General features: G+C 40.1%; 1 long non-coding RNA gene across 1 annotated transcript; it reads right to left on the bottom strand.

The window, feature by feature from the left end:
- Nucleotides 1–947: 947 nt before the first annotated feature.
- Nucleotides 948–14,062, bottom strand: LOC134164201 (uncharacterized). Its single transcript, XR_009965045.1, has 3 exons — nt 12,754–14,062; nt 2,636–2,695; nt 948–1,170 (listed from the first exon to the last, which is right to left on the bottom strand). It is a non-coding gene; the product is annotated as an uncharacterized LOC134164201 (long non-coding RNA).
- Nucleotides 14,063–14,228: the final 166 nt, after the last annotated feature.

The raw sequence follows: 14,228 nt of genomic DNA, 5'->3' as shown, positions 1-14,228 counted from the left end.
AGCATTCCTAGCAAAAAATATTATTCATCCATTAAATTAAATACAATATACACCCAAATCCTAGCACTTGCCCTAGAAACCTAGTCCTAGAAACCTCAAAGATGTCATCAGAGCACCCTTTCAGGAAACAGTATTGCCAAAGAGACTGCTCCTGGTAACTTCAAAAGGCTTACCTTGTGCAAGCTCTACCCACTTCTGGGACAGCAGGTCACATAAGGATGTGCTATGTGCTTGTAGCAACACAGCTCTAATGGACACTGACGTATCAGGGATTTACCTACCTCCAAAAAAACCCAGGACTGAAAGCAGAAAGAAGGAATGCTGGTCTGAAACACTTGCTTTTTTCCCCTGAAGTCTAGACTGCAACTCAGCTACCATTTCACTAAGTAGTATTATGTTTTCACTGCAAGTTTTGTCAAGAAATAAGTGATGGTTTTGCAATACCAAGAGAAAGACTGTTCTAATCTACCTGATGCCTTTGACATTGCTTCCTCTACAGCCAACCTCCAAGACAGAAATAAACACTGTTGCCACAACCATGAAGAAAAAAACTGCAGCAACAATAGCTACAGAGGCTTGAAGAACCCTCTGAAGCACCCAAACTCCCCAAGATACAGCTGGCAGCAGAGCTGCCATTACCAGCTCTGCCCCATGCCTAGCACTACTTGTTAAACCAGAACTGCTCTCCAGACTCTGATGGTGGCCAAGAGGTACTACTAACAGCCTAGCTTTTCTGTGCTGCTTATGTTATGCAGACAAGCTGTGGAAAACAAGGAGAATTAGAGCTTCATAAACTGTATGCTTTCATATTGAAATAGAAAAGGAAGAGCTTGCTTTACACTGAAGGAAACAGCAAAGTTTTGATATCGTTAAGTTACTAGGGTTAACTATGACTTCAATAAGCCACTGTCTAGCTTCTTATAAGACACAGCAAAACAAAACCCCCAGAACAAGATAGCCCTCTTCTTCAGAATAAGATCGTATGATTTTATATTTTTAAAAGCCACATTGATAGAGGTATAAAACACATGAATGCAATCATAAGAAACTAGTTTACTTGTACCTCTAAACCCTTCTCTGGGTTTTAAAATGTAGGACTCCTTCCTTGTTTTGAGCACATTTCCTCTGCATTTCATGAGGTGGTGGCTCCCTGCTGCTTGAGAAGGTTCCCTTTATAGAACGCAGAACAATGAGTTTGGAGAACTTTTGATTGATAATAGCTTACATATGGTGTTACAGAAAAGGAGTCTATTTTAAGTATCGCTCTTCTCCGAGAAGGGATTTTAAAGAGGCACCATGTGCTCCAAACTTGCTGGCAATACACTGAGTCTCCTCTCAAAGCCTGCCTCTGGAACTGCTCCCTGGCTTGTGATGGAAACACACTAGCCCACTATAAACCTCACCAACATTCAGAGAGCGGTGGAAGTACAGGTTATTTCGATGCTTATGAAGTTTTGGCAGTATGGTAGCACTGGTGTGTAACATGCAACTCTGAAGAGAGTTCCTAGGAAACACATACCACTGTCAGGTATACGGGTCCAGAGCAATGGATATTTCCTCCACATAAACCCAGAGAAAGGGAAAAAACACCCGGTCATCATTCAAGCCTACTCTTCTCCCTAGTTGCTGAGTTTTTCACATTTATTTGTAACACATTCTTACAAGGAAATATGAATTGTAGTTAGAGACATTTTGAAACGTAATTGACCAAATATCAGGGAAAAGAAAGTATGTGAAACTTTTTTTCAGGTGAGTCTTCAGGTCTTTCTGACTTTTCATCAAGATCTAATTCCAAAACATAATGTTAAAGGCATCACATATGCTGCCTTTCAGATAAGAAGTTCATGTTTCTCACCATAATCAAGGATTCCAGGAACTATTCTCTCAGCAAATGCTACACAGGAAGGATCCTGTGACCTTGCAGCACTTCAACCGGCACTGAGAGCAATCTGCCAACTTAAATTCTGCCTACAATTTTTACGATTACACAGCACTTCCTTTCCTAAATAGTTGCATTGCCTTAGAAACTGTTTAATACTATTCACATACGGGTGAAATAATCCCTATCAACTTTAGTGATTCCAAATATTTCAAAGATCAAATTAGATTATTCTCATCAAAGTCTGTAAGAAAAAAAGCTTCCGTTTGTAGCAACTTATAAACACTTTTGTAAATGTCCACAGCTATGACTTGGAATAAAACAGAAATACGCAGAAAGCGTTATTTTTTTCTTATAATTTCTTTCTGACTTAAATGTGTTTTCTATAAATGCGTTATCAACACTGTTCAAGTACAAAACCATTTGCTCATGGTAACAAGATCACTAACAATTATTTGTCATCTGTGACAGGTTACTTGATAAAGCACATGATAGTGTTTCTGTTTCCTGGGTATCTACAACTTTGCATAATGGAAGCTACATAAAAGTGGCTGGTGTGGGAAGGGAACAATGAAACAACTTCTCTTCCTTTAACCATAAACCAGGCTTTGTTCTTAATTTTCACATACTGATCAGCAGATATGCATACAAAGAGTTAAACTTTAAATATTATCTGAGTTACATTTTCCCTCTATAGAAGTATATGCAGTAAGCAAGAAAGTAATACAAAAAAGTTCAGTTATCTGCTTTACTCACCCCACAAGGTGTTTGACATGGTGATCATCAAACATCAGAGGTTCATAAAACAATTCTTGACTGTGATGGAAAAAGATGGTGGTTATAAAACCAGCAAATTATGTTACCTATTTTTAGTTAAACTACTTCAGTGCTTGCATACTTTTTCCTAGCATCAGCATGAATTAACTACAGGCTCATTCCATAAATACATAAGGCCAAAGTTATCTCTAAGGTACAGCAAAGATTATTTTGTTCTAAATGAAAACCACCTGCATGTTAATGTAAAATAATGAAAACGTCATGGGTACATCCATTCATCCAGAGCTCAGTATTTTTTAAATTTCAAGTCAAAGACAGTACTGGTGCCTTCTGTTTGATTCAAAGAAAGGATTTATTAAGGAAGTTAACTTCACTGAGCTTGTAATACAAGTAAGCAAGCAAATTAACAAAACAACTTAGCATTGGACAGTCCTTAATGTCAGCATCATTGTTCACATCTATAACTAGAGACAATGGTGCTCCTCGGTCTTTTAAGTGATGGGTGACTGTTTGTACAGCATTCGTAGCAACAGCTTGTACCAGAACATAAAAAGCATTAGTTTAGGCAAAAACCTTGGCAGAAGGATTGAATTCAGCTTTACATCACAGTTCTGTGCAATTAATCATGACATTATGAAGGGCAAATACCTCAGTGTCTCACTGCCGGTCTTGTAATTTTAGAGATATTTTACACTGTGATATTTTTCTCATCCTCATGGGAGCTCTTCCTTGTCCCTTTTCCCTTCTGAGCAAGAATGCAAGCAGAATCTTTAAGACGTGAGGCACAAAGGTATTTTGCAGATTCAGGGCCCACCCACAAGCTTCTTTTCCCTGATGCTTCCAGCTCCAGGAACAATGTTTACCAGAAAGGAATTTATTTCCCTGGAAGAAGACAGGGAGTGGATAAATGCTAACACCAGGGAGCATTTCATACTCTTAATAAACCATCAATTCAAGTTAATGTATGCAGACTCACAGAATGCAACTGTGATGCTAAGGGAAAACATACGCTTCCCATACAGAAACAATAAAATCTTTCTGTCTTTCAAGATTCTCTTTCTTCTTCAGCCTGAGCCAATGCAGTCTAATCATAGGGAGTCATTTGGGAGAATCATGCAAAAATGTCTGCCTCAACTCATGCTGCATTGCTCCTTGCAGCATTTGGAAGCTGCTTTCTTTTCAATGAGCTATGCTTATTATACCCTATGCTTTGTTTATTTTTCCAAGAAAGGTCCCCTAACTCAAGCCAGTTTCTCTGAAACACCATTGCTCCATTCCTTGCCTCTGCTGCCTCACCATGTGAAATACAATTACTTCAGATAAGAGAGACACACCACGTCTGTTCTGACACCCTTTATCAATTACAAACTAGACAAGCTGATGGCCTAGCTGGTAGAGGTCAGAAGAGAGTCTGGGTCATGCATAGCTTGAAACTTTGCGTCACAAAACCTAGGACTGCAACTGGTTGATAGCTTCAAAGCAACACTTCCATCCACTGTTTCACTGCAACATTCTTCTCATAAGCACCTTAAATGGATAATACTAAAATTAAAGTCCAGAAAAAACTGTGACCATCTTGTAGAAAAAAGAAGGAGTTGTGGATTTGGTTTTTTGTTTGTTTTTTGTTTGTTTGGTATGATTTTGTTTTAAGGAATGAAGACATTAAGATGGCTTTTGAAGAGAGGACTCAAACAGATTTACCAACTTGAAGTACAACTGTAGCTAAAACAGCGGCACAATGACCTCCACATATGGATGTTAACTTACTCTGGCAGCCAAGAGGATAACTTTCCAGTCATCAAGATAACCCCCTTCCAGATCTTCTAACAGTCATGTTAACCAATAACAACACTCTTAACAAGCTGATCCAGTTACCTTAAGCTATCCCAAATAAACATTTTTTCAGCTTGTGGCCTGCCTCCTTCAGTGGTAGCAAATCTCTACAAGTGGTAGCAAATTCCAGGCAACAGGCACACTGAGGGTTAGAAATTTATTAGTAAAAATTCCCTTTATTGCTTCATAATCCCTGTTAATTCCTCTAAACTTCCACAGATGTGCTTAAGTGTCTATACACACAGGAGCAGAGGTGAACCATACAGATTTTATTCTAGGGCAAGAACTAAACTGGTCAAAAGGATCTTCTGTTCATTGGAAAAAAGTGATCCAGTTTCCTTGTGTAGCCTACTTCTTTGGCTAGAGAAAATAAACTCCCTAATGATTACAAAAATTATCTGTAATGTTCTAGATAGGGGAATACAAACTGGGTAGTTTAAATATTAAGGCTTTTATTTTATTCATTGGCACATATATCAAACTTTTTGAGGAACAGTTCACAATACAAGCACATCCTTCTGCACTCTGAGCTTCCTATCAGAAAAAGTAATGGTCAGGTGCTGATCTTGTTTATACCCATGGGACAATTATGAACTTTGGCCTTATGGAAGATGCAGTTTTAGTAAGTAGTGGGGAGTTTTGTTAATAGTTATGTGCATTAAAAATATATATATATACATTGAAGGGGAACATTGAGAGGCGGTCAGTGTTCCTACTGCATTCAAATTCTCCTGTGTTGGGAGGATTAAACATGCTTTCCCTTCCTAAATAGGACTGAAGAAAGCACGCAAGGTAAACTCCTCATAGTATTTTAAAAATCCCCCTTAACCAGAAAACGTGGAAAGCTTTAAGCCTCAGGAGGCAGTAGCTAGTAGGATTGCAATGGCTTTGACTTACAAGGTACAGCTGGGACAAGGACACCACCACCTCCTTTAAGTGAGGTGTATGCCACTTATGAAAAGGGAATCTCAAATGCAAATTCACAGACAAGAAAGAGCTATAAAACCCTTTCTTGTTTCCATGGGCAGGGCTAGTCAACTAGCTTATGCTTGTGTATGCTTCCACCTGCAAACATGGTTAAGTGCTGTGATCAGCTCCTGTGATTTTACTATGCTTCACATGGATCCTAAATCCCTATTTCCTACAAGCATGTGACAGTCTCAGTGACACTGGACAATACACACGCCTATTATTCAGCATCACAGAGAAAAGCCTTAAAAAGCATGCCTTTAATGAGCATACAGCCTCGGAAAGCCAGAATAAACCAAAAGCAAACAGATATCAGAGTTCAGTTCGGTTTACAAAAAAGTTTTACAAATATTAAGCCACTACCCTCAATTTTGACTGCTTGTGGTTAGCAATGGTGGATCAGAACAACCACCATCTAAGGGGGAACATAAGTATGTAACACCAGGACACCAACTATGCAGATGATCTGACGTAACAAGCTTCATCTGGGGACAGTGGGCTGCCCAAGCACTGGTTCAACTGCAGAGACAAGGCTTCACAAGGGAGAACTGCTGCTGAAAGAAGGCACAACCTTGCAACCCAGTACTGCAGGGCCAATCACATGCAGAAACAGAATATAAACGATTTCTCACACTTCCAAAAAGCTCATGACGGCTGGACCAGGCTGATAAATGAGCAAAGAAGCCAGTGACTTTTGAGTCATTTGGGAGCCCAGAACATTTTCTAAATTAAAACCAGCAAAGAAGCAAGAGCTGGAATAGATAGCCAAGAGGGGGGAAGGAGAGGAATAAACCTGTCTTTGCCCACAATTAAATTGTTCGGCATTATGCTGACTGCTGCCACACAAGAGGTCCTGGGGAGAAGCAGCATATGCTGCAGTAGTACTCTTTACTCATGAGAGTGAGCATGGTGAGATTTTATCACCACTGGCTAAGAGGTACAGCTGTTAACCAGAGCTGCATAAAGCAAGAAGTACCTTCTACTTTTCTTTTTCTAGTGATTCAGAAACAGCTCATGAGAAGGATGGGTTAGGGCTTATAAATAAGATGAAGCTTTAAGGTAACCTAACAAACACAGGAGGGAACTTGCAAGAGAATGAGGGATGTGTTTCTTCTGTTTTGGCAAGAAGTACAATACACAGTTTGATTGCTGTACCAAAAAAAGTGTTGCACAGCAATTCAAGCTCTGCCTCTTTTCAATGGCCTGCACATGCCTCCCCCCCAACCCCCATCCTGACTGCCAGGAAGGTCTGACTTTGGCTCTCTGAATATCCCAGAGGTCCATGTTAAATAGGAAAGAGAATTATAATGTAGAAAAATAAGCCACTGATACTTAAGTCTTAAATCAATATTAGAACAGGAAGCTTTAAACGGTTATATAGGTCAGGGAAGTATCTAAAGCCCAAACACTGGGTAATTTGATTCATGGAGAGAGCTCTACTGCTTGAAGGAACTGCTGCTCTGGGTACCCAGGCTGTCCCCCACATAACACCACATTTTACTGCTTCAAGACCATGCAAGGGTAGAACAGGTCTGGTTTCACACAAAGCTGGTCTTTGAACTGCACTCAGGAGGAGAGGAAAGTCATAGCTCCCATTCTGTGACAAAGCAACACACACAGTAAGCCTCAAGAACACATTCTGAGTAGTTCTTAAGAAAACTCAAAGTGGGAAAGAGAGGCTTGGATTTGTAAAAGGAATCTAAACCTGGAATTATAAAGCCTGCAATGTGACAGGCACTCTGGTTGTAATTCTGACCAAAAAAACCCACCACAAAACAGAAAAACCCCAAACAACCAACAAACCAAAATTCCTAGAAATCCACAAAATTTAAAAAGCTACAGTAAAACTATGCAAACAATGGTACTTGTATGGAGTATTTGGTAGGACTGGGGCTAGTACACACAGCAGCACCTTATATTGTTGAATGCCCAGGCTTCTTACAGAATCACAGCCTATTCTGAAGCATGCTGAAATCAAAGGGAGTAATTTATAAGACTCAATATGTTTTGACTCATGTCTTCTGTGAGCTGACTTCAGCAGAACAACTGCTTAATACCATTCACTAAGTCGCTGAAAAATGCTTGGTACTCAGGCCTCGGAAGAACAGAACCATCACGCCTCAAACAATCAAAACTCATGCTTTAAAAGCACATGCTAATCAAGCACAAATACTGGAGGCAGATTGTGACCCGACAGAAACTGCACCAGGAAGAGACTAGAGAATTGCATTGTCTCAACAGCTCTGCATGTGAACCTGGGTATTCAAGACCTCCTCCACGCATCCACCCCCACTGCCATCTGTAAATCAATATATTAAATAAAAAGCTCTGAAAGCTGCGGGTAAAACAGGTTTTTCATGTCTCAATGATTTAGAAAGACTGGTTACAACGGTTGGCTTATAGGGAACATATAGATTAACATTTCTGTACGTACACAGTACCTTTTTAGGAGTGCTTATACAGCTTAGACTTCTGTACCTTATCCTAACTACAAACATACTGAGGGAACGTACTCAGGAAAATATGAAGCAGTGTAGCAACCATAAAGGACCGTTGTTCTTTAGGAATCTCATTACACATGAGATCTAAGCATTAGGAAGGTGAGCAAAATGGAAACAACTCCTCAAACACCAGGATTATTTCGCCAGCATGACACACATTTACATGTCTTCTGACCCTCTGAAGTGTTCATGCCTTATGCCACATGGGGACTTCCTTTGGTGCCTTTTATTTAAAATCTGCGTAAGGATGCCCACACACAGCTCTCCAGTGCATGGCTTGAGAATTTTGGCAGACTCATGCCAGTCTAATATTACTTGTGCAGTAGCTTACACACTGTCTGAAGAAATTCCATGCTGCACAGTTTGCTCTCATCCAGAAAGACAAAACAAAATGGGAATAATTACAAATTTGTGTCTCTCCTCAGTACTATCTTCTCAGGGGCAATACTCCTGTATTCCCAAAGTGACTTACCTTCCACACTTACTTGGTGTTGCTCTTGTTTCCATTAGTGGAAATCACAATTAAGAATACTAGGATGGAATAAAGCATTGCGAATAATGGGATGGAAATTGTAAAAAGCTGTTTAAGCAAGCCATAATAGCCATGCTACATTTAAATCCCCTGAACATATGCAGTGTTTCCTATTTAGGATCTTTGATCCGCTCTGCATTTAGGGACAGACACCCAAATATCCACCAAAAACACAATCTTTCTGGACAATTTCTTGGCGGAAGAAAAAAACAGAAGAGAGAGTGTAGAAAACATGGACGCTGAAACTCAAAACCCAAGCTGTTTTACAAACTAAGGAGCATAAGAAATTAATCTATACTTAAGCTGCTACAGCAGACTGTAGGCCTAACGTGCATTTGATGCATACCAGAGAACCTTGAATGAGAAAAGGCATGTGAATAAAACATGACTCAATAAAATATTTAATGCCGAAATGTCAGGATTTTAATTATGTGCAATGTCAGCCCTGTGAATATGAAGCACAAAGCACCTCAAGTATTTAGGGCACTGACAACAGTAGTTACAAACGTATTCACTGATTTATTTTACAAAACAGTTATGTTGGATGCAGCACTTGAGAAACAAGCAAACAGATAACTCCAAACCAACAACAACAATAAGACCCCCAAAACCATCAAACCCCAAACAAAAACCCAAGAACCCAATAAAAAACCACAAAGACCACATATCTAGATGTGGTCTTCACCAATAATCAGAACTACCAGTTTAATAACACCTGGTGTTAGATCTTCAAGCCACCTCCCTCAGATACCTGTGTGCTCCAAATTGCTGTGGAGTCAGTAAAGGCACAATGTCAAGACTTCATAAAGAAATGCCACAGAAATGAGGGCAAGGAAAATGGAAACATCTGAAAGTGCATATGTGGATTTCAAAACAGTCTTCTTCAGCTTGGGAATGTGGAGAGCTGACACACTTTCAAGAGAGATGTATATCTGGATAAAAGCCCAAAATAGCTCCCAGATCATTCAGGAAGAAAGCAAAAATGGTAAAACAATTAACATACAGTGCTGTTCACGAAGAAAACAGGAAATATAGTCCACTGGGGAGAAATATAGAAGACTACTAAAACAGGCAGCCTCTTGCGAATGCAAACAAGAAATTAAAGGAGATGAGAAACTGATTCAAAACTCCCCCACAACAGCTCCTACAAACCACAAAGCCCAGCAAACCAGCTAAGAAGGAAGCAAGCAACACTACATATCTAATTGAATCCTTGTACAATCCTCCACACTTTATAGCTCATTCTACATCCAAATGGTAAAGGGAGGATTCTTCAAGATGTCTAGTGAAAACCCAAGAAAAACTTTAGTAATAAGGACAGATCGTATAAATGTAAGTTACAGGGGCACTCTCTTAGTAAAGCAGCACAGAAGCTAAAGCAAACAATTATGCCTTTTGTGCTCAATCAGCCGGATTAGTGCTTGAATGGACACAGACATTTTACGTATCAAATAAACAGTATTGGGAGTTAGGATATCGATTTACATAAGAAGAATATGACTAGAGACCTGTGCAGGAAGCAGCACGCACTGTGACATGATACTGTGGTCAGTTTTCAGAATCACTTGCATTCAGGCAGGCCCTGACTTCAAGTGACACAGCTATGCCTGTCCCAGCAGACATACAGACAGCAGCAAGATAAGAGCCCATGAAAATCTGAGAGGAGGAAACTAATGCTGGCCTTCCTCTGGCATTTTCTGAATGCTTGAATCAGCAAACTTCCTCTCCTCCCCCCCCCCCTTTTTTTTTAAGTAGCTTTGGGCATAGTCTTTGAAGCAGACTTTATCTTCTTTTCTGGGCACAGGATGAAAGAAATCATAACTTAATGCACCATAAAGAAAGCAAACAGAGCAAGAAAGTATAGTAGAATATAGTAGAAAGACTAGGAATGCACAGTGTTAAAAACAAAAGGAGAAGAGACTATAGTGGTAAGGTGTCAACAAAAGAGTGAAACAAGGAAAGAAATCCTTACTGGTGACCCACAGTATCAGAAATAATGCTAGGGAGAAAGTACAAGTACTCTTTGCTACTGTGTTTAACAGCAGAAATAAAATCCTGCAAATCAAGCTTGAGAATACAGAAACAGAAATACGAAATTAGAGGAAATTATTCCAATGCCAGATAAATACAGCAGGCTCAGATGCAGCAGTGTGCTCTGCTCGTTAAGCTATTGGAGACACTAAGGTTTTTGAGAAAGACTGTCAAATGATTCTGAGACTCCAATGAGATTAATGCATCTGTGAATGAGTCTCACCAGCTAACCTTCTGAATTAGCCACTGTACAAATGCTAGATCTGCAAGGAGGTTAGGAAAGAAGAGGGTTGTGTGAAAATAAATAAGTAGATAAGCAAGAAGGCCATTTGACTGCAGGCTGAATGTATCACCCTCAGGAGTGGTCACTGACTGCTGCTAATGAGAAGTAACCTGGGGTCTTGCAAATGAAGGTGAGGTGTCTTCACATTTTAAATTTTCTGAAGACTTCCCTCACAACTGACACAACTCACTGTACATCCTCTAGACTTAGTTTTCTCCTGATAACACAGACATTAGTTTACTTTTATCATATAATCAAGACAAATTCTATTGCCTATTCAGGTTGACAATAGGCTAGTGGAAGGGAGAACTTCTTGAAGAGCTCTGGGGTGGTGCCTTGACAATGTTTTTATTTTGTCCAGTTTTTCTAAACTTACTTCCATTTCAGGGCTGATAAAGCTCCTGCTCTACAGTCAGAATACATACCACTTCCTCTTTATACGAACCTTGCGCTACCATCCACCTTTGATTCCCTTCCTCTCTCTACTTCTGCTCTTATAATTTCAGATTTTGCCAGAAGGAGCCATTAGATCACTTAAGCAGACCTCCAGTATAATGCAGGCACTAACTATCACCCAGCCCTCGCTGAAACCTACCTACTTCAGTGAAATGAAAGCAAGAGATTAAATTGTACACTGCAGGAGACCTTGAAGCAGAAGCTGTACCTGGGGACACTGTACTGGCAGAAACCTGGGCAAAATACATGCAGATAATTCCATCAAGAAACAACAGTCTCCACTGCAGAGAGGGATAGTGAGCCACAAGTCTGGCATTCAAAAAGACTTCTTTCCAAGCCAGAATCTGGAAGTAGAATATGCAGCACTAAGAATGACTGACCAGACAAAAAAATTCTATTTTCTCTTAGATGTCTATACTATTTCTCAGCAATGGAAGGCTTATTTTCAGCCCTGACTAACTGCTGGTGTTTAGGAGAAAATACAAAAGCAAAATACAAACAAAACCCACTAGAGTAGTGTGAATAATAATGGAAAAGCCCTCCCTTACTCATAGTAGAAATCAGGCTACCTAAGATTTTATTATAATTGTACTGCATCTGAAGGCTGATATAAATTCAGACTCAAAATATGATCTGTCAATTTGCTTCTGAAATTTTAAAGTAGATACACAATCAAGTTTATAATCCAAGCAACAATAAACCTACCATCTTTACATGCACTTCTTTTTGTACTAATTTTACTATACTCTTAGACAGAGGGCTGGAACCTTACGGAAGGAGTGAAACTGCACGGTTTAATTCTCTCCCCACTGAGTTTCACCACACTTTCACAGGCAGAGATTGAGCTACCACAGCAGGAATGACACCTTCTGAAAGCACTTTGCAGCAGAAGTCCATACAGAAGTCTACGTATCAATAATAGGAACCCTAACCTCTACCAAGAGGCAGTGCAAACTGCACCCACAGGATCAGTGATTCCTCTGCTATTCTGTCTTACAAAAAATACCTCTTATCTCAGAGGAAAAAAAGGTGACTTAATGACACTAATTACAAAAATGCAGGGAACAGGCTAACAGCTCAGCAGGCTCTGTGATAGGGTGCTGAGCCTGAGGTAGACCTAAGGGACAATCACCCCACTGGTAATTAAAAAGGTCAAAGTGCCTGACTAAGCTCATTACAGATTTTAATACATGCACTTTGAACATACAAGAAATGAGAGATATCAGGCAGCTGTCAATCCAAGGCAGACCTCTTCATGACTTAATTTCCACCCCTATCAAGCCAGCAAGTTCACCTGTTTAATGGTCAATGCCTTGCATGACACATTATGGACTACACAAATTCATTAGTTTGCTCTTCACTTCGTATTTCACTCCCTCAACCCTGTTCCCTCTGAAAGCACATTAAGTCCCCCAAACCATTATTTACATTCATTAGCTCTCAGTTTACAAAATGATACAAATTACCAAAAAGTAACATCACAAGTAATGACCTTGTCTGGCTGTACTGCAGATAAGAAGCATGAAGGTCCTCAAGCAGTGTTAACACTCCAGCAAGCTCAGAAGCAGCTGTTCTAACAGACCCATGGGCTTTTGCAAGGCCACTAGCCACTTAATCCGTGTACCACTGAAGCTTGTTTCCAGGCTTGGCAGCTGGTACTTACGTCACAATTGCTGCACTTGCCAAGCAGTTCCAGAAAGTTCAGAAGGGAGGGATTAACAAGGCATTTCCCTCCCTCCCCTGTTTCACTCCTGATTGCTAGGGATGCACCAGCTGCTAAGTAGTGTAAGGCAGAGACAGCCTGTAGCTGCTCTGATTTACCTCAGCTTTATCTGGGCAGTCTCTCCCATGCCTCCCCAGTCAGACTATGAAATCTCTGTAAAATTTAAGGTTGGACTTCAGCTTGAATCTTGGAAACTCAGACTGTTCCCTCATACACAAATCAGAGTAGAAGTATAGCTTTTTATGTAAAAGGTTACTGTCAACCGCAGAAGATAATTTATAGGACCATTCATGTCACCACTTGTTTCCCTATATGTGTCAAATCTTTCATGTCCTTAAGACAAATGGCTGCAACCTTAATGAAATGCCATCTCCTCTGCCAGGTGCATCAGTACCAAACTGGGGACAGATTTCCAATGCCAAAAAGGCAGATCTGTCCACATGGACAACCTTGTTCTGACAGCCTGATGCTACTGTGATCTGATCTTGCTTACACATGCACTTTGCTTTGCTTGTCTTGCTCCTTTCTCTCACAGATCCTGAACACTACAGTACCAAGTTCACTATCAAAAGCCTTGTTCTGTGACAGCAGAGGAGGGAGGAAATGCAGAAAAGAGAAACTACAGCATGTCTAATTTTAGCTTGCTTCTATTTCTGACAGAGTAACTTCAAAGGCAGCAAAAAAGTTGCGGTCTGCTCCCATTAAAATGCATGATATTTTCCAATTTCCCCATCAACTCCAATAGGAGAACCTCATACTAGGAAAAGCATACATCACTGAATTCAAACAAAATATACGTAAGAAAGTTGTGACAAGGGGGTATTTTCAACAATGCTGCAGGTGTACACAGTGACCTGCTCAACATTCATCCTATTTTGCAGGACTGTAAAAACCCAAAAGCAAAGCACATCAGGAATGGGGAGAAAGAAAAAAGGGGGGGGGGGTAAAAGACAATAAAAAAAAAAACCTATGACTTATTGTAGTGAGTACTCACTGTACAGCTCCATTTAGCTCAGCTGCCTTTCCCTTAGAAGAATAAAACCACAGCTGTGTAGGCAACGCTTGCTTTAACAGCTAAGTACCTTCCTTATCAACTATTACATCCATCTGTAAGAGAGAAATGAATCTAAAAACACTTCCTACTACACACACTTGTATCCCATCTCATATAAGCTGGGAGCCATCATGTGACTACAGCATATAAGGAATGTCAATGGCCCCACCTGCAGCCAACAAAGCACATG

Source organism: Pezoporus occidentalis, unplaced genomic scaffold, assembly GCF_034315485.1.
Source record: "Pezoporus occidentalis ecotype Australia unplaced genomic scaffold, CSIRO_AGI_Poc_V1 ctg213, whole genome shotgun sequence".
Classification (NCBI taxonomy): domain Eukaryota; kingdom Metazoa; phylum Chordata; class Aves; order Psittaciformes; family Psittacidae; genus Pezoporus; species Pezoporus occidentalis.
This window is presented reverse-complemented; position numbering and strand designations above follow the sequence as displayed.